We start from the raw sequence: 21,915 nt of genomic DNA on the forward strand, positions 1-21,915 counted from the left end.
ACAGATTTTTAACAAGATAATTTGAGGAACATTCCCTAAACATATTGAACTAAATTGTCCCTCCTGTATCTGGGCTAGTGCCAGCAGTGACTGTCCACATCTTGAATTCTCCCCCAGGCCGCTTCATGGGGTCAACTGAGGAGTCCCCTCACACTGCTTAACAGTCAGTGCACAAAGCTCACTCTGAAAAGAAGGCCGGGGTTGCTGGCTCTAAAAGGGAAAGCATCCCAACACTACAGCTGAGCTCATTCCAGCCCAGGTTTTCACATTCATGCAACAGCCCCCGAAGCAAAAACTCAGAGGAGAAGGCAACTTTGCTTGGCTCATGCTTGATTTTAGACAAGCATTTCTAAGCAAAAGCAAAGCCCCACTTAGTATGTACCAACAAAAGAATCCACACACCTGATTTCACCTTGTAATTTGATTCATTCTTATGCATCCCTTCAGTGTTTCTCACACAGGGGAAGCAGCACTAACTTTGAGGAGAATGTTTCTACATGCAGAATTCTGTCCTTTCTTGGTCCTCATTGTTGGAGGAGGTCAGGCAGGCTAGTCACCAAAGTGAGGCTAAATTTCAGGCAAAAGATTGGATGCCTCTGAAATATTTGAGGAGAGAGGGTGTATTCAACTGGAGGGAAAAAAATAAAAGCTCCTTGACGTAGAAAGAAGACATTGCCCAGGATTTGACAGAAGCGTAATGGGTCTCAACCCAGGGGAGAACTAAGTTGACAGTTTTAGAATTGGAGACAGAAATGGAATGGACAGAAGAGAAAAAGAAATTTCAGTAAGTACTGAAGGAACAAAGGTACCCTTGTTCCTTTGAGAAGAGAAGCCATCAGAGCTACGCCATGAAATGCCTGCATAGAATATGGGTGATTGGCCCCAAGAGGTGATATGCACACCTTGGAAACATTAAGATGCACATCAGGGACGTGTACGTATCCATTGGGATAAATTTTGAAGCAAGTAACAATTCTGGAATAAAACTGATAATAAGGATCCATTATGTCAAATAATAAGAAATCCAGGGTTAGAAAGATTCAAAAGTTTGTGTGGCAGCTTAACGACGTCAACAAAAAACTTCAGTTTAATGCTGATTTTCTGCTCTACATAACTGTTCATGCATTGGCAGTTTCTCTCATTATCACAAATTAGATGAAACAACTCTTGCATCCTATTCTCACAAAACAGTATCTAAAAAACAAGGAAGTGGGTTGGAACCTAGAAGGTGTGGCTCTTTTAGTGGTGGTGGTCCAATGGGGATGATATCAATTTCCCTGAAGACTTCTTATATCCCACTGACCAAATCTGAGTCATCTATCAGAGGAAATAAGATAGTTCTATTTCACTTAAATTAATCAAAATCTCATCCCCTGGGGTTGAGTACAGTGCTGCAAGAATAAAATTGAGGTTTTATTTATAAGGAAGGAAAGATATCCATTGGGTAGAAAACCATGACTTGCCATATTTAGCTCCTTCCATTTCCCAATGTCTATCTTAAAAAATACTTCTACGAAGTAAAGACTTCTGCAGGAGGAAGTTTGAGAAACTGAGATTCAGATTCAGTCCACGAGAAAAAAAAAACAGCGACATAAAAATTTCTGCTTCTGGTAAAATGGTCTAAGTAATTGAGATGCAAACCCCCAAGAGAAATAACAATTAAAATAAACTGGGCAAAATATTAAAACCATCTCTTTGAAACTATCAAGAGCTAACAAAACAATGAACAGTTATAAGGTCACGATCAAGAAGCAAATGGAAATGGATAAAGACAAAGCAGGCACGTAGGCCCCGTTGTATCTGCCAATTCTGAAAGAAGTAGCTGAAAGACTCAGAAGCCCTCAGAAGCCCTCAAGGGGCACAGCACGTGGGAGTTCAGGACCTTCCCTGAGAAGCCGGATAAAGCCAACAGACTTTGCATTGGTAACAGAAAGGGTCAGGCAGTAGGAGTAAGCGGTAAATCAGAAATACACCTAGCCTCACCAGGCCTTCAGCTTCAAATCACCTCATTTCTGGAAATTTCAATAAGGAGATCTGAAATAGCTGGTATCTCTTCTGTCGGGCAGAAGCAAACAATATTCTTTGGAGGAAAATAATATAACTTTAGGCCTCTAATTACTCATTTTCTCATATTTTTTATTTGAAAACATTTATACACATTGTCATGCCTTTTCACCTAGTGGCACATAATCAAAATATCCTGACATACAAGGCGATAAGACAATAGGACTGAAAAGCAAGAAAAATGGGCAACAAATACCAACCCAACAGGATCCAGAGGGTGAAGATACCATATATAGAATTTAACTATGTTTGTTGTCTTCAATGTAAAAAAGAAAATATCGCAAATTTCTAGAGAAAATAGGAATTTAGAATAAGTCAAAGGTAAACTCTAAAATAAAAAATAATTGAAATTAGAAAAATTAATGGATGGGTTTAATAGAAAATCTGTTACAGCTGATTAGAGAATTAATGTACCAGATGTTAAGCCAGAAGAAAATAGACTGAATGATGGAGAAAGAAGAGGATGGGACATATAGAAAAAATTATGCAAAACAAAGTAAACAGAGAGAGCGAAAACATTAATTAAGTGTAATTTAAATCCTAGAAGGAAAGGAGAAGAGAGAATAGGCAAAGCAATATTTGAAGCAATAATGGCTGAGAATTATGCAAAACTAAGGAGAAATATTAAACTATAGATGCCATAAGCACCATCAACAGTAAGCAGAATAAATAAAATCACACCTACACACAGCATTTAAAAAAAACTGCTAAAAATCAAGATGAAGATAAACTCCTAAAAGCAAATAAACAACAAAATACTTTCAAAAGCTAACAATAATAATAGCTGACTTCTCAACAGAAATAAAAAAGAGCTTATACCTTCAAATTTCTGAAAAATATAATTGCTGAGCAAGATTTACATAGCAAGTGAAAGGAAAATAAAAACATTTTCAGAGAAGTAAAAACCAAGAGCATTTTCAATATTACACTTGAGCTAAAAGGAAATACTAAAAGAAAGGAAGGAACAAAAAAGTGTTAAATATGTGGGCAAATTTGTTTATTGGCTAAACATATGAATAATGCTTCTAGGCTTTTAAAACTGTAGAGAATTAAAAAACATGAAGCCATAATACACAAGTTGAGACAGAAAGCAAAAGGTTTTTAGGTTCTTGCATTTTGCAGGGAGAGGTAAAAGTCCTAATTCACATTAGACATTGATAAATTGAAAAACATGTTGTAATCTGTAGGCTACTACTGAAGAAACTATCACCATATTCACAGATGAGATAAAATGCAATAATAAAAAAGAATCCATCCAAAAGAGGAGGCATTTCTTTGTCATGCACCGTATAAACAAAAGAAAGGAGAGAAAGCATATGATCACCTCAAAAGATGTAGCAAAGTGTGTGGTAACTTTCGTATCCATTTGTGGATACTGAATTAGAAAACAACTATATTGTTAGAAATCAGAAATTTCTAGAAATTAGAAAACAACTTTACTGAGGTACAACAGACATACAATATACTGCACATACTGAAAGCATTTGCTTTGATAAGTTTTGACATGTACATTTCTTTGTGAAACTGTTAACCACACTTAAACTATGCACATCCAGAACCTCCCCAAGTCTCCTGGTGCCCTATTGTAATTGTTTTTTGCTCCCTCCCATAATCACCCCAGGCCAAGTCAATCACTCTACTGCTCTTGGTTTATAGTTTTGTTTGCATTTTTTAGAATTTCATGTAAATTGGGTCATATGGTCTGTGTTCTTTTTTGTCTGGCTCCATTCACCCAGCCTAATTATTTTGAGATTTCATCTTTGTTGTTTTATGTATCCATGGCCCATTCCTTTTTATTGCTGAGTAGTATTCTATTGTATGGGTATACTACAATCCATTTACACATTCACCTGCTGATGAACACGTACACTGTTTCCAGTTTGGGGCTATTACAAATAAAGCTGTCATGAACATTTGCGTACAAGCCTTTGTAAGAATATATGCTTTCATTTCTCTTGGGTATATATACCTGTGAGTGGAATGGCTAGTTCCTACGCTTAGTAATGTTTAACTCTTTAAGAAATTGCCCAACTACTTTCCAAAGTAGTTCTACTGTTTTATATTCCCACCAGCAATGTGTAAGGATTCCATTTCCTCCACTTCTTTTCCAACACTTGGTTATTTTCAGTCTTTTTTATTTTGGCCTTTCTAGTAAGTATGCAGTGGTTTTAATTTTCCTAATGATTAAGGATGTTGAGAAACTTTTTATGTGCTTAATTTGACGTCCATTTATCTTTGGTAAAATATCTTTAAATCTTTGTACATTATTAAATTTGATTTTAAACACTACTGCATTTGAGAGTTTACATATAGAAATATAAATATAAACTGGGTACAATTCCTTTATCAGATGCATGATGGACAAATATTTTATACCAGTCTTTGCTTGTCTTTTAATCCTCTGAATGCATTTTAAAGAACAAAACTTTTTCATTTTGATGAAGTTTACTGTTTTTTTTTCCTTTTAAGGATTATGTCTTTGGTTTCATATTTCAGAAATCTTTGCCTAATCCCAGATCACAAAGATGTTCTCATGTTTTCTCCTAGAACTTTCAGGTTTCAGATTTTACACTTAAATCTGTGATTCATCCTTAATTAATTATTGAATATATTACAAGCTATGGAGTAGGGTTACATTTTTGCATATGGATATCCAATTGTTCCAGCATCAACAGTTGAAAGTATTACTCTTTCTCCAATGAATTGCCTTTATATAAAACTTTTTCAAAAACAAGTTGTCCAATATTACAGTAAAAGCACCTCGCTTGGTGCACTGGGATATAGGAAATTATAAACAGCCAAATCCCACTGTAGATGAATTGACTATAACCTAAGTACTCTATAGTTTGACTCCACTGTACTACGTGGTCCCAAAGAACGGTACAGTGTAATTAGAGAGATGAGAGGAATGATTAACATTCAGATATTTTAAAGATGCTCATTAGTTTTCTCTATAGCTTTGGCTTTTCCTCTATTGACAACTTGCAATGAAAATAAGATATTTGGGTAGCATAGCCAGGAAAGCATTCAGTTTAGTGCCTTAGATCGGGACATTTAAGAACATCTACAAAAAGACCATTAATGAAAAGCAAGTTCTATCTGTTGTTTGTGTCTGTTTGTGTGAATATTCCGTGAATGGTGTACTTTACTTGGCTATTACAGGAATGAATACACTGGCTTGGGAATTTTTGTGTGTGCATATTAATATGTGGGTAAAATGCCACTGTTTATTTTGAGTTATCTGGTTAAGAGTTTTTAATGTTTTCAAATGTACATTTTTTGGTTTTGAAAAGTAACTAACTAGTAAGTAACTAACACTGCCAAAACAACAACAACAACAACAACAAACCAAAAAACAGTGTCCATATATGTATGGGTTTATTTCTGGATTCAGTATTATTTTTCATTGATCTTTTTGTCTCTCTTGATGCCAATACCACACTGTTCTTATTATTGCAGATTTACAAGAAATCTTAAAATCAGGAAGTATTAGCCCCTCAAGTTTATTCTTCATTTACAGAGTTGTTTTGGCCACTCCAAGTCCTTTGTAGTTCTGCGTTAAATTTGGAATCAGCTTGTCAATTTCTATGAAAAATCCAGTCAAGCACAAAGTAACATATAGTGGCTATTTAATATACTTCATAAAAGTTACTATACATGTGATGAGTAAAATACTATTATCTCATTGGGATGAAACTACTGGGCTCACTCCCTCTGTGGCTTACACACATCTACCTTACTCAGCACAAAATTTAAATGTATATTTTATCAAGTTTACAAATTACTACATTATAATAAGAAGTGAACATCACCATGTGCAGGGGACTATGCCAACCCTTTATATACGTTACTTCATGTAACACTCACAACAGCCAACAAGGAAGGTACTATGATGCCCATCTATTTAACAGATAAAGACACTGAGGCTCGGAAAGGTTAAGTAATTTGTCCAGGGTCACATACCCTTGATTTGACTTCAAATCTAGTTTATTGACCATATGGCTACACTGCCTCTGGGACCGTAGAGATCCATTTAGATAATTAAATGCATGCCTTATCTGCTCTTTACCAGTCTATAGACCGCACAAAGACAGAAATACCAGTGCTCATACAGCACCTTGAATACAATTATATGGTAGACATCTAATACATTTTTTGAAAAAGTGAATGAACAAATGAATGATAGGTGAGGAAAAAAGAAAAAGAATTTGAATTGAGTTGAGGCATACAGAATTCAGATGCATTTGTCTGTAAGTATTCTTGTAATGTTTTATAATGATTTATAAAAAGGAAGATTCTGGACTGCTGCCAAAATAGTCAAAGAGGCTGTCCCTGTAGAAATGAAATCTGACAGTCCCAGTTGTAGGGAGGGAAGAGTCTGGCAAGCCTTGCAACCCAGTTTTGACCACCCAACAGGTATTATAGAATAAGCATCTGCACCAGAAAACTCAATGACCTAGGAAATACTTTTTGCAAGTCAGAGATCTGGATTACTTAATTAATCACACCACTTTAGAATTTTGAATGCTAAAGAGACCTTACAAATCACTGATTCTGCCTCTCCATTTCAACAAAAAGAAATGGAGCCCCAGAGAGACAGATGGCCCTATCTAATGTCGCATGGTTTGCTGTTAACAGAAATCCAAGTACTCTAATTCCCAGCCCAATACTCTTCTACAACACATAGTCTCTGTGTGTACCCAGTCATAGATGATCTCACACTTTTTATGATCTGTAGACTAAAGAGGGATTTCTGCAGACAGGATTAATGTCCTCACAGTCCTCTAGAGAGAAGAATGGTAAAGGCCTACTAGAGGAAAAAGGAGCAAATAAACAGGGGTCCGGGAGGCTTCAAGAACAAGCTGAAAACACAACAGTTCCCTCCTGTTAGCCTTCCTGACAGTTTCAATGACAACAAAATTTCCATAGTATTTACAAGAGAAGCAAGAAATTCTCTTCAGCCTGGGTTGACTCTCATTTGGAATATTTTCCTATGGCAACCCACTGTCATTTGGCCAAATTGCTTCACTGTGTTTTTGACCAGCCCAATTTGCCAAACGAGTTCCCTCTACCCCAAGGATACCATGCACTGATAATACCTACAACTAGGCAACAGTATTCGGTACTCATATTCACGATCTTTAATTTTTCCTATGACCTTGCAAATTAGGGGTGATCATCATTCTTATTTAATAAATGAAGTAACAGAAACTCAGAGCACATAATGCATCCTAGGTAACACTATCAAGAAGACACAGAGCCAGAAATCAAAACCAGGTCCTGGGGAGGCCAAAGCTTTTGCTCTTCCCACACAGTGCTGCAAGACTGATGGAGGTAAACAATGCATTCCCAGCCAGCACATACTATTGACCAAACCGATCAGTAAGTGTTCTGGTTTGTGACAGAAAGAGCGTCCTTCATGGGTGTGCAGAACAATCAATGGTTAGAAGAATCACTCACTGACAAATAGAGGAAGGATATAAAAGAAGGATGAAAGAGTCAGAAAAAAATAATAATTAAAAATAGATAATTTGTGGAAGACGCTACTCTACACATTTTACAAAGTATATTCTTATTTAATTCTTACAACCACACTAGGAAGGGAGCATTTTAGACTTAGGTGACCTACTCAAAATCACACCGCTAGGACAACAGTGAAACTCTTATTTCAAAGCCCACTTTCTTAACCCTGGAAGGTTAAAAAAATCACCTGAAGGGAAAGAAAAGAGAAACAAAACACCAGGGAACTGGAAGTGTCAGAGGACAGGGTGAACACCACATTAAAATATGCAACTTTTGAGGCACCTGTCAGTGGCTCAGTCGGTTAAGCTTCCGACTCTGGACTTTGGCTCAGGGCCTGATCTCAGGGTCATGAGATCGAGCCCCATGTTGGGCTCTGTGCTGGGCCTGGAGCCTGCTTAATATTCTCTCTCCCCCTCTCCCTCTCCCTCTTCCCTCTTGCTCTCTCTCTCTTTAAAATAAAATAAAATATGCAACTTTTACTTAACAAAAATCATTGTTGTTAAATACCAGCCTCAAAGATCTCTAAAGTACCTTCTTAAATTCTGTAAAGCTAAAGTTGAATTTCTTTTTCCTGTGTGAGACTTAATATAAGTCTCCAGATATAAATAAGAAATTATGTTGTCTCTGTGCAATATACTTTGTATAGTGGGAAGTTGAGCAGTGCAATTGTGTTTACTATTAATGATTAGAAAACCAATTGTTGTGTGATTCACCATAAATGATAATGGAACATGAAAAATGTATGACCACTATTCGGTCTCTAGAGCTAACTCAGATCAAGAACAAGAGTTAGATACCAGTGATGATGAATCTCATTTCTGATCTGCATAAGAACACTGGGAGCTTGCAACTCCCTCCTTGAGTGCAAGGTGACCTAAAGCCTTTGCTCAAACAAAGCAGCCTTGTGGGTTACTAAGTACACTTAGCTAAGACTGTGAGTGCCCTACTCTTCATCTTGGCTTCTCTTCTCAAATTAAGAAGAATCTAGGTGCTCAGGAGGCACATGGGCTCTGAGCAGACAGATCAGATTTGATTTCTGCCCCATCACTTACTAGCTGTTTCTGACCTTAGATGACACATTAGGAACATCTGGTCATGTCCCACTATCCATTCTAACCTTTTTTGTACAATAACAGAATTTTTAGTTGGGCACATTGCCACTCAGAATACAGACTATGTTCCCTAGCCTTCCTTGTAGGTAATTCTCTTATGTGTCCCATATGTCTAATTCTGTCCATTTTGAGAGTCCTATGACCAATTTCTGATAACTTTCCTGAAAAGAAAGCTAATATACTCTCTACCTTTGTTATTCATTCTTTCCTCAATCCTATTGCCTAAAACATAGATCTCACCCTGAATGATGAGGTTCAAGTTAACACCCAATGGATGAGAGAATGGGGAACTGGTAGGGGTCTCAGCCTCTGCAGATTTAAGACAGAGCTGCAAGATGCCATCCGAACCTGGGACAAACACTTCTGCACACTTACATGATAGAGAAATGCACTTCTGACTTAACTGTTATTTTTAAGGTTTTCTCCTATTTACACTCAAACCTAATCTGAACTAATACAGACAAGTTGTATAAAATGAGAATAATAATAGTATACATGCAGCTCAGAGGTTTATTGTGAGGATTAAATGAGAAAATGCATGTAAATACAAGGCCTGGATAATAAGAATTAAATATTTGTCATTATTATTAATGATAGTATTTCTTGCCTAATGAGGACAATTTTCTTGTCTTAGGCCTTACACAGGAATTATGGTATTTGAGGCACTTCCTCAAACTAAGACATTATAAGAAAAAATATAAATTGTCTTATAGAATCACTGTGGTCCTCATACCTAGGCCATTTCTTTCTCTATACTAAGAGGCAATTTTATACAAGGAATAAAGGATTAGGGTCTAGACAGCCCAGAAGATAGACTATCAATTTTTTTCTTTCCAATTCCTCTTTTCCACTACTCATTATCAGTCATTAAGTGCTCTTGTCAATTACAACATTCACACACTGTGCTGTCCGGTTTTCAAGAATTCAGTCTATTTTAAACCAATTATGTTTCAGGGTTATCACTTCCTAGCACCTTAAACTCATCATTAAATTATTTCCAAAGCATAACATAAAATGGGATTATTTCTGGGGAGGGTTCTGAATATGTGTGTTGATTTTCTTGCCTTTGTTTCTAAATAATTTGAACATAACTTTGCTCTCCACTCATCACAGAGGTAGAATACAGTAAGTACAAAATGAGTAGTGGAGATCATGGGAGAGAGAAATTCCTGAGAATGGCATGTGCCAAGGAAATTGCCATTGAAGAGATAAAGCCTAAAAGAAGAGCAAGATTAAGACTTACAAAAAAGAAGGAGAAAGGGCTTTCTAGAGAAGGGGCAAAAGTACAGGACAGGGCAAGGGAGTAAGCCCTTTCAGGTGAAGCAGAGAATTCATGTAGCAAAGCAGGTGAGGGTATCAAAAAGGCACACTGAAATTAGGACATGAAAAGCCCCAAATACCAAATAAAGGAATTTGGACCGATGGGTGCTGAGCAGAAAAGTGAATGTACAAAATGATGGTTTAGCTGGTGGTAATGAGCTGGATGGATCAGAAGTGGAAGAGATGAAAAGAACAATCTAGGAGACTTTTTTGTTGAGATAATTCACATAATATACAATTCACACATTTAAAGTGTAGAAGTCAGTGATTTTTAGCATGTTCACAGGCTGTGCATCCATCATCATGATCTAATTTTGGAACATTTTTGCTCCTCCCTAAAAACAATCTCATATCCGTTAGCAGTCAATCCTCAGCCCTTCCTTTTTCTCCCCAGCCCTTAAGTAGGTTAATAAATGAACCTACTTCATGTCTGTGTAGATTTGCATATTCTGGACATTTTGTACAAATGGAATGATATAGTATGCTGCCTTTTGTGATTGGCTTCTTTCACTGGGCATAACGCTTTCAAGGGTCATCCATGTCGCAGCATGCATGGGTCGATACTTCATTTCTTTTTATTTCCAAATAGTATTTCATTATATGGATATATTACACTTAATTTATCCATTCATTAATTTTAAGAAGAACATTTAGGTTGATTCCACTTCAAGCTATTATAAATAATGCTGCTATAAACACTTTTGCTAGAACTTTTTGTGTAGACATATGTGTTTATGTCTTGGGTATATACATAGGAGTGGAACTGCTGAGTCATATGGTAACTCTACGTTTAACATTTTGAGGAACTGCCAAATTTTCTCTGAAATAGCTGTCCTCTTTTACATTCAGAACAGCACTGGAAGAAGGTCTGAATTTCTCCAAATCCTTGCCAATACCTATTATCGTCCTTTAGATTATAACTAGTATACATACTAGTAGGTATGAGGTAGTATCTCCTTGGATTTCCCTGATGATTAATGATATTTATTCTGAGTTGTAAGAGTTATTTATTTTTATATGTATTTACACATATACTGGATACAAGTCAGATACATGATCCAATATATAATTTGTAAATATTTACTCTTATTCTGTGGGTTGCCTTTTTACTTCCTGATGGTGTCCTTTGAAGCACAAAACTTTAAATTTTGGTTCAGCTCAATTTATCTATTTTTTCTTTCATCACTTTTGCTTTAGGTGTCCACCCCAGGCAACTATGCCTATCTATGTTTTCTTCTACAAGATTTATAGTTTTAGCTCTTACATTCGGGTCTATGATCCATTTTGCACCGACTTTTGTTATATACATGGTATGAGATATGGATACAACTTCATTCTTTTGTATGTGGATATACCGTTGTGTGAGCACCATTTTTTAAAATGGCAGAATTTTTCCATATGCTCCAGGCATGTAATAAGGTCCTGGACAAGGGTGATGTCCTAAGAACCACTAGGAAAGCATTATAAAAAATAAGGATTAGTGGCCAGGCTATGAAGACACAAGAGAGGGGTATGGCTGGGTAACCAGGAGCATAATGTTGCTGCCATTGACATGAATAGGAAAGTCAGAAGAGGACAAAATTTTTAGAATAAGATAAGCTCTACTGTGGACATTTGAGTTTGCATTGCCCAGATGAAAATATATAAAACATCTGAAAAGATGCACAATGGTAATGCCAGAAAGATTCTTCACAATGATGCTAATTAAGTACTCGTCCCAGAAGAAAAAACTAGAGATGAAACAATACCAGGGTGAACAATTTCATTTAGACAGAAAGAAGAGGTAGAATAAAAAATATTTTAAGTAATTTATTAACTAATTTATTCATTCATTCTTTCAACAAATACTTACGGAGCTCCAATCATGTGCCAGGAGCGACAGCAAGCACCTGGGGCTGGAGGAGGTCACAATCAGCATGGTCTGTCTTCACAAAACTTTCTATCCAGAGCAGGGAAAGGGACAAATAAATGATTGCAAAATAATTAGAAATGTATGATAAAGAAAATACAGGGTTCAACAGAAAGCACTTACCTCAGTCCAAGTCTGTCAAGGAAGGTACTAGATGATTCATTCTCCAGCCTGAAACCTGAGCAAAAAAAAAAAAAACAAAAACAAATAAAGAGACAGGGAGTCAGGGGAAGCATCCAGGTAGAGGAGAGCATGTGCAAAGAACAGAAGAGAATGTTGTTCATTTGAGGAAGTACTGAAAGATGTCTGGTCTGGTCTGGCCAGGAGGCATGGTGGAAAGGTAAGCAGCTAAATCCCCAAAGGAATGGCCAGATAAGCCATCCTCATACCTCCTAAGCTTGCTTCCTCAATATCGTCTGCTCTTTGGGCCTTTCTCATTTCTCATTCACCTGAACCAATGTCTAGCTTCAACCTCAGGTTCTACCTCTTTCAACACCCCAGATGCTTACTCTTAACTTGTCCCTCTGCTTGGGTTGCTCTCCACATCTTCTCTTTTTGTTCCCCCACAAATACTGAAGAGTAATGTGGGAGCCATTGCTAGAGTTTTATTCACCTCTCCCATTCCTGGGGCTGGCCAGCTCCCCACAGTAGCTTACCTGCTGCACTGCTATGTTTGTAACCCAGCCCTGGGGCTTCCTCAGCTGCTCCTGAAACACTGGTCCCACTGTACCCTCTTTGTCTCCTCTTGTCTTCCACTAGATAGAGTTTTAGAAGTTAAAGAGGTGTAGGGCAAAAAACTTGGGTTTTGAAAATAGAAAACTTAATCTAATACCAGCTCCGCCACACACTGGCAATCCTGCCACAGGTTAACTAACCTAATCTCTTCTCGCCTTAGTCTACTCATGAACTGGGTAACGCTCACCCACGGAGTGAGCAATGCAAATGAAAGAGATCTGCAAAATACCTGGCTCGGGGTAGGTACTCAATGGTTTGCTTTCATTCCTGTCCTCTGCTAAGTGTACAACAAAGAGATTGCCTTCTATGCCTCATATTCTTGCCTAGCCTCTCCTCACAAGAGATCCCTTCCCTGGGATTCAGCTCTCTAAACTGTGCACCCTTTATCTTTCGTCCTTCATTGCATCTTGTCCTTTAATCACACACACACACACACACACACACACACACCCCTCCAGTCTTGAAAACGTCTCTATCTGATGCTTTGCTCCTCTTTCTCCCTGTCTCTGCTGTCTCTCTCCTTTCTCTCTCTCTTCCAACCTTCCCCTTCTCACATTGTTCAACTTCTCAAATGAATTTTCCATATCCACTGCCTCTGCTTCCTCACCGCATTCTCACCTTTTCATTGCCTACCATCAGGGGTTTGTCTCCATCCCTGTTCTGAAACCTCCCTGGGGAGTCATAAGAACTTGCTTATTGCTAAAACAAATGGCTTTTCTGCTTGGCATTTTATAAATATATTTATAATATATAAAAATGAGTAATATATTATATTAATAATACATATTATATTAGTATGAATATAATATAAATGCTTTATATACATATAGAGTTATATACATGTGTATATATGTATATAGTTATTCATACTATATATACTTGATAGTTATGTACATAATGTTATATACAGTTATATATGTAATGTTATATATACCTAATATATACTATATATTATATATATATTACATGTATTTCCTATATATATTACATTATGTATATTATATTTTATTACATCTATCTGTCTATATTATAAGATATGCCCTCACATGAAGATAAATCATCAGGGACAAAATCCCCTGTCTTACTTGATACGTTGCTAAGTGACTGTTGCCTACTCTGAAGATACTCATGTTTCATGTCCAGTTTAATGAGCTGTTCAATTCCTGGACCACCTATAAAAAAGTAGTCTAATTGTTGATATGAGGATTAATTGAAAACTCTACAAATGAGTAATAATTAGAATAAATGAATCAAAAACAAATAAAGAAAAACAAAAGTACCAAGTGAAGCAAAATTTGCCTTGGATGCATGATTCAGCAAAGAGCATGAAATAAATAGCAGATTTAATGGGGCGCCTGGGTGGCACAGCGGTTAAGCGTCTGCCTTCGGCTCAGGGCGTGATCCCGGCGTTATGAGATCGAGCCCCACATCAGGCTCCTCTGCGATGAGCCTGCTTCTTCCTCTCCCACTCCTCCTGCTTGTGTTCCCTCTCTCGCTGGCTGTCTCTCTGTCGAATAAATAAATAAAAAAATCTTTAACAAAAAAAAAAAACTTAAAAAAAAAACTTTAAAAAATAAATAAATAAATAAATAAATAAATAGCAGATTTAAAAGTTGAAGCTGAAAAACAAAGTTTCCTGATGAAGAGAGTTTGTTAGAAATGTCAGTTTTTCACCATTATAAATTTATTTATAAAAGTAACTGAAGTTATTTGTTTGAAACCTACCTCCTGCCTTCCCATTATATCTTGTTGAGGAAACAGATGTAAAAATAGTTCCCTGCCACTTGCAGAGGATAGACACACACGACAGGGGGACAGAGGCCCTTCGTGTCCTCTATGCCTTACACAGAGGGAAGAAGGGTCCCCGCACTATGCTCCAGGGGAGAGGAAGGAGGCCCAGTGGAGGGAGGGCAGCAAGAGGAAGAAGGAGCCAGAGTGTGGAGGAGACAGATGGCACAGGGTGGGTTCTGAGTGCGTGAACTGGAGGTAAACTGCTCTCGTCACGTTCTGCTGAGCACTTATGCAGTGCCTTCAGAATAAGTCATCACTGTCCTTCACAGTTCTCATTAGCTCACCAATGTCAAGTGAGGAGGTTTTGGGCCTTCCTGCGGATGCCCAGGGGAGGACATGGCCTGAGCTGAGACACACTCAGGGGTCAGATTACCAGACTGCGGGGGGCAGAAGTGCCGACATTTGAATCTGTAGACACAGATGCAGCAAGCAGACAGTGAGATCAGAAATGACTGTAAATCCAGAATCAGAAACATGGGCAGGGAAGAGAGAGTTTCTAAGCTGTGGTCGGCATCAGAAAGAATTGTGATTTCTTCAGGACAGCAAGGGATTGAAGCAGAAAAAGTAATAACCTAGAAATCTGAAGATTGGGTTCTAAGCTAGACCCTGTCATGTACTACATATTTCATCTTGGACAAGTCATCTAGTTTTTAAGCATCGGTCTCTTTTTTACCAAGTTTTTAACTTCTCCAAGCCAGAATATCTCCATCTGAAAAATGGATAAAATAACAGACTCGTTCTCATTGGAATGTTTTAAGAACAAAATGAGATAACACATTAAATGAGATAACCCTAAGATATAAAGACCCTAGCATACAGTAAGCATTCAATACATTCATTGTTGATCCTTTTGTTACTCTTCTTATTATAATTTCTATCCTGCAGGGATTCAGTGCAGACCCATCACTTGGGTCTAGCTACACAGGTTCTCAGACCCTAAGCTTTGCTACCCAAGAGCTCTGTTACCCTTGTCTGAACTCATTTGATGTCTCAGGAAACATCAGTCTGAAGTCATATAGCAAGCTGCTGACAGCCCTAGTCACTGATGTCACCAGCAGTGAACTGTCTGAAAAGGCAAGACGGCAATTCTTCAGGGAGATGAAAGTTGACAAGAACACTGAGTGCCACAAGGGCTACCTTGGCTGAGACACCAGTAACATGCCCTCCTAACCGCCCAGTTAAGATTAACTTCAATGTGGTCATGGCAAGCCTGCCAATTTCAAGTAAAATAAAACATATGCACATACATACACACACACACAGAAAAGAATGGGAAGAAATACATCCCAAATTTGACAGTGATTACATCTGGCCTGAGGGACAACTTTTACTTTATTCTTTATACTTTTCTGATTTCCAAATTTCCTGCAACGTACAGGTATTGGTAATAAACTCAGGGAAAAAGTTACAAAAGACAAAAATAATTAAAGGCTGAGATCCCTTTACCTGGACTTTGGTGACATAAAGAAAAGAGACATAAGACCATATTGTTCAGGGGAAAGAAGGAGTGGGGAATATAACACTATGTCCAAAGATTTTCAGGGGTACCTGGGTGACTTGGTTGAGCATCTGTCTCTTGGTTTCAGCTTAGGTCATGATCTCAGGGTTGTGGGATCAAGCCCCACATCTTACTCCATGCTCAGCAAGGAGCCTGCTTGAGATTTTCTCTCTCCCTCTCTGTCTGCCCCTCTCCCTACTCAAGTTCTCTCTTGCTCTCTCAAATACATCTTTAAAAAAAAAGTAGTTTTCATTCTTGCATCCCTTCTTTCTGTTTCCACAGTCACTCCCTCCCTATTCTGGATCTGTATCACTAGATTATTGTAAATGGTCTTACATTTTATTTCCTCACTTCCAAGCTCTACTTAAGGCTGTGCCTCCCACACAGCAAGAACACATCCTGCTGCAAGCATCAACTTTGCCAGTTAACTTCCTGTTCAGTCACTTATAATGATGTCCTGTCACATTGGATATCACTCAACAGTTGTCCACTGTTCAATATCTTTTCTTAACTATTCCTTTGCTATATTTTCTTTTGCACTCTTATTTCTCACTAAAACTTAGTGAGCACTTTGTGCTTCAGCTAAACCAACCGTTCTCAAAATATGGTCCTTGGGCCAGGAGAGTTAGCATCACTTGGGAACTTGAAATGCCATTCTCTGGCCCCACCCTAGACCACAGAATCAGAAACTGCTTTATCCAGCTGTCGAGGTATTTGTGATTCATGGTAACGTTTGAGAGCAAATTTTAAGCACTGAGCTAAATTGACTTGCTGGCTCTCTTCAAACCATGCTGTTCATGCACAGCTGGTTACCTTTATACATAGTATGGGGGCTTTGTAAAGAATCAACTTGGGTATTGGGGTGCCTGGGTGGCTCAGTCGGTTAGGTCTCAGACTCTTGATTTTGGCTCAGGTTGCGATCTCAGGGTTGTGAGATCAAGCCCTGTGTCAGGCTCCATGCTGGGTATGGAGTCTGCTTAAGATTGTCTCTCTCTCTCTCTGCCCCTGCCCCCATCTGAAAAAAAAAAAGAATTAACTTGGGTAAGATAAACTACATTTCCCAGAATTTCCTTACTGGTGGGTGTCTGGTTAGGTTGAATCACTTCAGATTTCAGTGTAAAACTTGGAGGATGGAAGTAAGGCAGCAGCCATTGTGTAGCTCACACATATTGTCATTCACCTGCTGAATCATTTTTTGGGCGTGGGGCAGCAATTGGGTCTGCAACCACTCCACCTCCCCGTGAATCCTCCCTCACCTTCTCTAACTCCTGAGCCAGATGGGCAGTTAGCTCAACGATGAAGGGTCCTAGCTTCTCTTGTGGACACTCACACCATCAAGGCAGAGGAGTGAAAAACCATGAGATCAGTTTGTGGATTCCAACTTGTCTCTGTTCTCATACCTGGCTTCTTCTCCCTACCATATGTCTTACTGATTCCCATCTCCTGCCTCAGATACAAAGACAACAGCTTCAAAGCATGAGCCATAAGTGAGGCAGATGTCTCTTCCCCTGCAGGAAAGGTGAGGGCAGAGGCACAGGGAGAGGATTCCTTGCCCTGCCCCCTCCACAGGCCTCACTGAGGCCCCTATTTCTCCCCTATACTATTCCACATTCAGGAAAACAGCTCAAATCTGAACTCCAGGAAGTTTTCCAAATAAATCTTATTCTAATTCTGTTCTTTCTTTCCTAATTCTGAAAGGTATGTTGCTGTCTTTTGTATTCTGATGGTAATCATTCTCAGGCTGTTTCACATATGCTGGTTATGCCACCACGTCTAGACTTTGAGCAGTTTGGCCCAACAATCTTGTATTCTTTTGCCCTGCTCTGCAACCACCACCCCCACCACCCCCACCACCCCACACCAAACAGCACATAGTAAAGCAAATTCTATTTGAAATGTTTAGTGATATCACCTTCTCTCCCTAAGCTTTATATTCTTCCTGGACCTTTTTTATCACTCCCAATGCTTCACATCTAGGCTGATGACATTCAAATATGTATCTCCTATCCTGACCTCTTTCCTGAACCTCAAGCCATATATCCAATGGCCTACTGAACGCTTCATTTTCATCCAACAAGCTCAAAAAACTGAACTCGTCTTTCAGCCAATTCCGATGATTTTGTGTCTTCAATCTAAGAGAACTGCACCTCCACCCACCCTGGTGGCCAAATTCAGGTTAAGACCAGGCTGTTATCCCAGATGTCTCACTCTTTCTTTTTCCATAAACCCAGTCCTATTACTGTATCATCTAGATGCTTCCTCCTTGATCCCGTCTACCTCTTTCCTTGTATCAGGTACTATGTTCATAATGGTTAAAGCAGTGGACTACAGGAACAGGCTCAGGTAGACCTGAATTCCAGTTCTACTGATTAGTTCTTACTAAAACTCAGTTTCCTCATCTGTAAAATGGGAAAATAATAGTACCTATATCAAATGATTGCTGTATTAACACAGACAATTCTTATGTAGCCATATATAATCCCTGTTGCATGGCAAATACTCAGTAAATATTGGTGATTTTGATTCCTCCTTCTGGTATTATTCTAAGCCAGGTCACTATCTCTTTCCGTGATTATATCACAGATTTCGAACTGGTTTCCATGCTGCTAGAATTTCTTTTCTCTCTCAATTATAGACGTAGAATTTTACAAAATGTCACCAGCAATTTCTAAAATACCATTAATTATTTCTCCAAATGCCACATATATTTTAAAATGGCATTTAAAGTATATTAATGTTTTGGATGAGATAAACTTGATTAACAAATTTATATGGTCTGAGTGCCAAGAACTAGTGGGGTTGGCATGAGTCCCCAATTCCCTCTTTGGGTATTTTAAGGCAGAGAGGTACCAAAGCACACAGACTTCCAGAAATGTCCCTGAAGATCACTAAAATTCTGTAAGATAGATATGCAATACTCCTACTAAATTATAACAGGTCTATTTTTCTGGGGCAGGATATGGGTATCTGTAACTTTTCTACTTTTCTCTGTCGCTTGGATTGGAATGTCCTAGGATTACAGTAAGAATATTTGCCCTATCTTTGTGGAGAGATATGTCTACCCATAGCAATAAGTGACTCTGACCGAGATAGACAGACTTAACAGCTGCACAGCAGATGGACCTCAGTCATGTTTTAAGTGACTGCTTCGACTGAGTATTATAAAATTGGATAAAATTCTGCCAATTTCCCCTTGCAATTATAGAAGTGTAGAGTGAGGAAGTAAAAAGATTTTGTATTCATTAAAGTGAACATCCTTAATAAAGTCTTTGCTTTCTATTTCTGAAAAGCTGTGTGTTTCCTTATGGAACCATAGTATTTTACTTGTACCTCTAACGAACTCCAGCCTCTATTAGAGTGATTTATATACGTCGCTCACCTTCCCCACTAAACTGTGAGTGACTTGAAGGCAATTCTATGTCTGATCCATCTTTGTATTCCAGCACTTGCACACTCTCTTGCCTACAGTATGTGCTCAATGAATACCGAATTAACAAACACCCAGATGAATAAATATGCCATTGAAATTTTCATAATTAAATCATACTTTATAATGAAGTGGAACAAGTCACTATTTAAAGGTACTCTGTGGAAAATTGTTATGTATAATGCCAAATCTCCTCATTGTTTATCGTATATTTCATATATCAAGTTTACTTAATTTAATACAATTCAAGAGTGCACAGACTGAGCATCTGTTACCTTCCATTGACTGTTAAGGTACTGAGATACAAAGAAGAATGAGACATGGTATCTGTGGTAAATTTCATTTTCTGCTTTTTTTATAACATGACCCACAGAGTGGCAGAGTCCATGTCCCTCCATGACTATGGGTGAGATTTTAACTGTTCCATCTCAGAGATGCTATGTAACCTCTGAGTCCAGGTCACATAAAGAAGTCAGCTTCTGTCTTGCTCTCTGTCAGGACACTCCCCAGCTTGGAAGCCAGCCACTACACCATGAGGAAGCCCAAACTAGTGCTAAAAAAGAGACAACAGACCCAAAATGGAGTCACTTGTACTAAACCCCTCTTTAGCAAACCAAGACTTAATACCTAACCTAACTGAAGTTTCAACCCCTCCCAGGATTATTATCCAGTCAACCTGGAATTACCTGGTCAGCACTATGAGCTGACCTGCCCGACAGACCCTTTCCATTCTGCCTCTGAGGGCAACCTTGCCTGGAACATTGCATTCTTTGCTAATCATTTCCTCTTTCTTGCCCCTTTAAAACCCCTTCTTTTCCACAGCTTGGCGGAGCTCCTTTCTATTCACTAGATGGGATGCTGCCTGATTCATGAGTTGTTGAATAAACCCAGTCAGATCTTCAAGTGTACTCAGCTGAAGTTTTGTTATTTAAGACGTCCACATGGAGGGCAGAAAGGCCACATTGGAGAGGTCCATATGAAGAAGAACTGAGGCCCTCCAGCAAACACACCAAATCAACCACCAGACATCTGAACGAACAAGTCTTTGTATCAGCGTTTCTCATCCTTGGTGTCACTGACATTTTGGGGAGGATAATTCTTTGTTTGGGGAGGGGAGGTTCCTGGGCATTGTGGGATGTTGAGCAGCATCTGGCCCCTAGCACTAGATGCCAGTAGCACCCTTCCACCAAGTTGTGTCAATCAAAAATAATTCTAGACATTGCCAAATGCCCCCTATGGAGAAGGCAAAACCACCAGCAGTTGAGAACCACTACTTTAGATGATTCTAGCACCTAGCCTTTGAGCTGCCCCTGCTAACTTCAGGTAGAAAAGAGATGAAGCATCCCTGCTGAGCCCTGCCTAAATTGGAGATTTGTGAGTGAAGCAGATATTGCTATTAAAACCTATTTAGTTTTGGGATGTTCTGACCTCAAGGGACTGTTTTTCCCTTCTAGGGTAGAAAGCAACTACAAAACCAAATAATCATCATTCTACATTAGGCACTTATAAAATCTACCAGAAAGTTCTGTTTGTGAGGGACACCTTGAATAGATGTATGTGTGTGAGAGAGGCTGTGTCTACAAAGAGAGGCAGCACTCTGATATTGAAATCCTAGTCTGTGGTCATACTGAGCTATTAGAGTATCTATGTTAACCTAATTTCAGTATATATAATTATATTATCTTCCTAATTTGCTCATGTACTTTCAACTGGAAGTGGTGAACACCGGATTCTTAAATAAGTGCACAACATTACGGTCACCTACAGTAATATACAGCTTGTTTTCCTGTAAGCTACATTAGATGACTCAGTCCCACAGTATATGGAACAATTGTGAAATAATATTCTGAACAGAGCTGCGGCGGGGTCATGTTTGGTCTGCATAGCACTTGCAATGTATCTTCAGATATCAAGGAAAAGTCTGGATACAAAGTGTGGATATGCAGTCACTCCATACAGCGTATATATGCTAAATCTGCATTTTTTAAAGAATTTAAAATTAAGATAAGACATGATAATATGTATACCTGGAATTTACAGTTTTACATAATTACAGCAAGTACTGTGACCTGTGTCTCACTTTCCTAACGGCAATGGTTGCTGCTGAATTCTTGCTTTTGGGCCCCTGTGCAGTTGACACTGTGGTGTTAACCCTCAGCAGAGCCATGCTGCAGTAGATTAAAGAGGTTAAGTGACTTGTCCAAAGAGCCTATGGGGTTTGAAGCCAATTTCTCTGACTTCTAAGCCTGTTTTCTTTCCACAAAACCTGTTATGTTTATCTTTGTGTCCTGACTCATCAACACAGTGTGTAGTACACAGATAGATACTGAAATGAGTTTGTAGTTGTTGATTAAAAATAGCTTTGACTCACAAATGTAACAGCCTGGCATGGAAAAGAGAGAATACAGCATACTGGATTGATCATTACGATGGTCAATCCACGTTGGTTGATTGCCATGCAATAGAGGAGTTACCAAATAAGTGATTATTCTAGATGTCAAGCCAACTGAATCAGTCTGACTTTGCAATATGACTC

The sequence above is a fragment of the Ailuropoda melanoleuca genome, chromosome 1, assembly GCF_002007445.2.
Source record: "Ailuropoda melanoleuca isolate Jingjing chromosome 1, ASM200744v2, whole genome shotgun sequence".
In the NCBI taxonomy this organism is placed as follows: domain Eukaryota; kingdom Metazoa; phylum Chordata; class Mammalia; order Carnivora; family Ursidae; genus Ailuropoda; species Ailuropoda melanoleuca.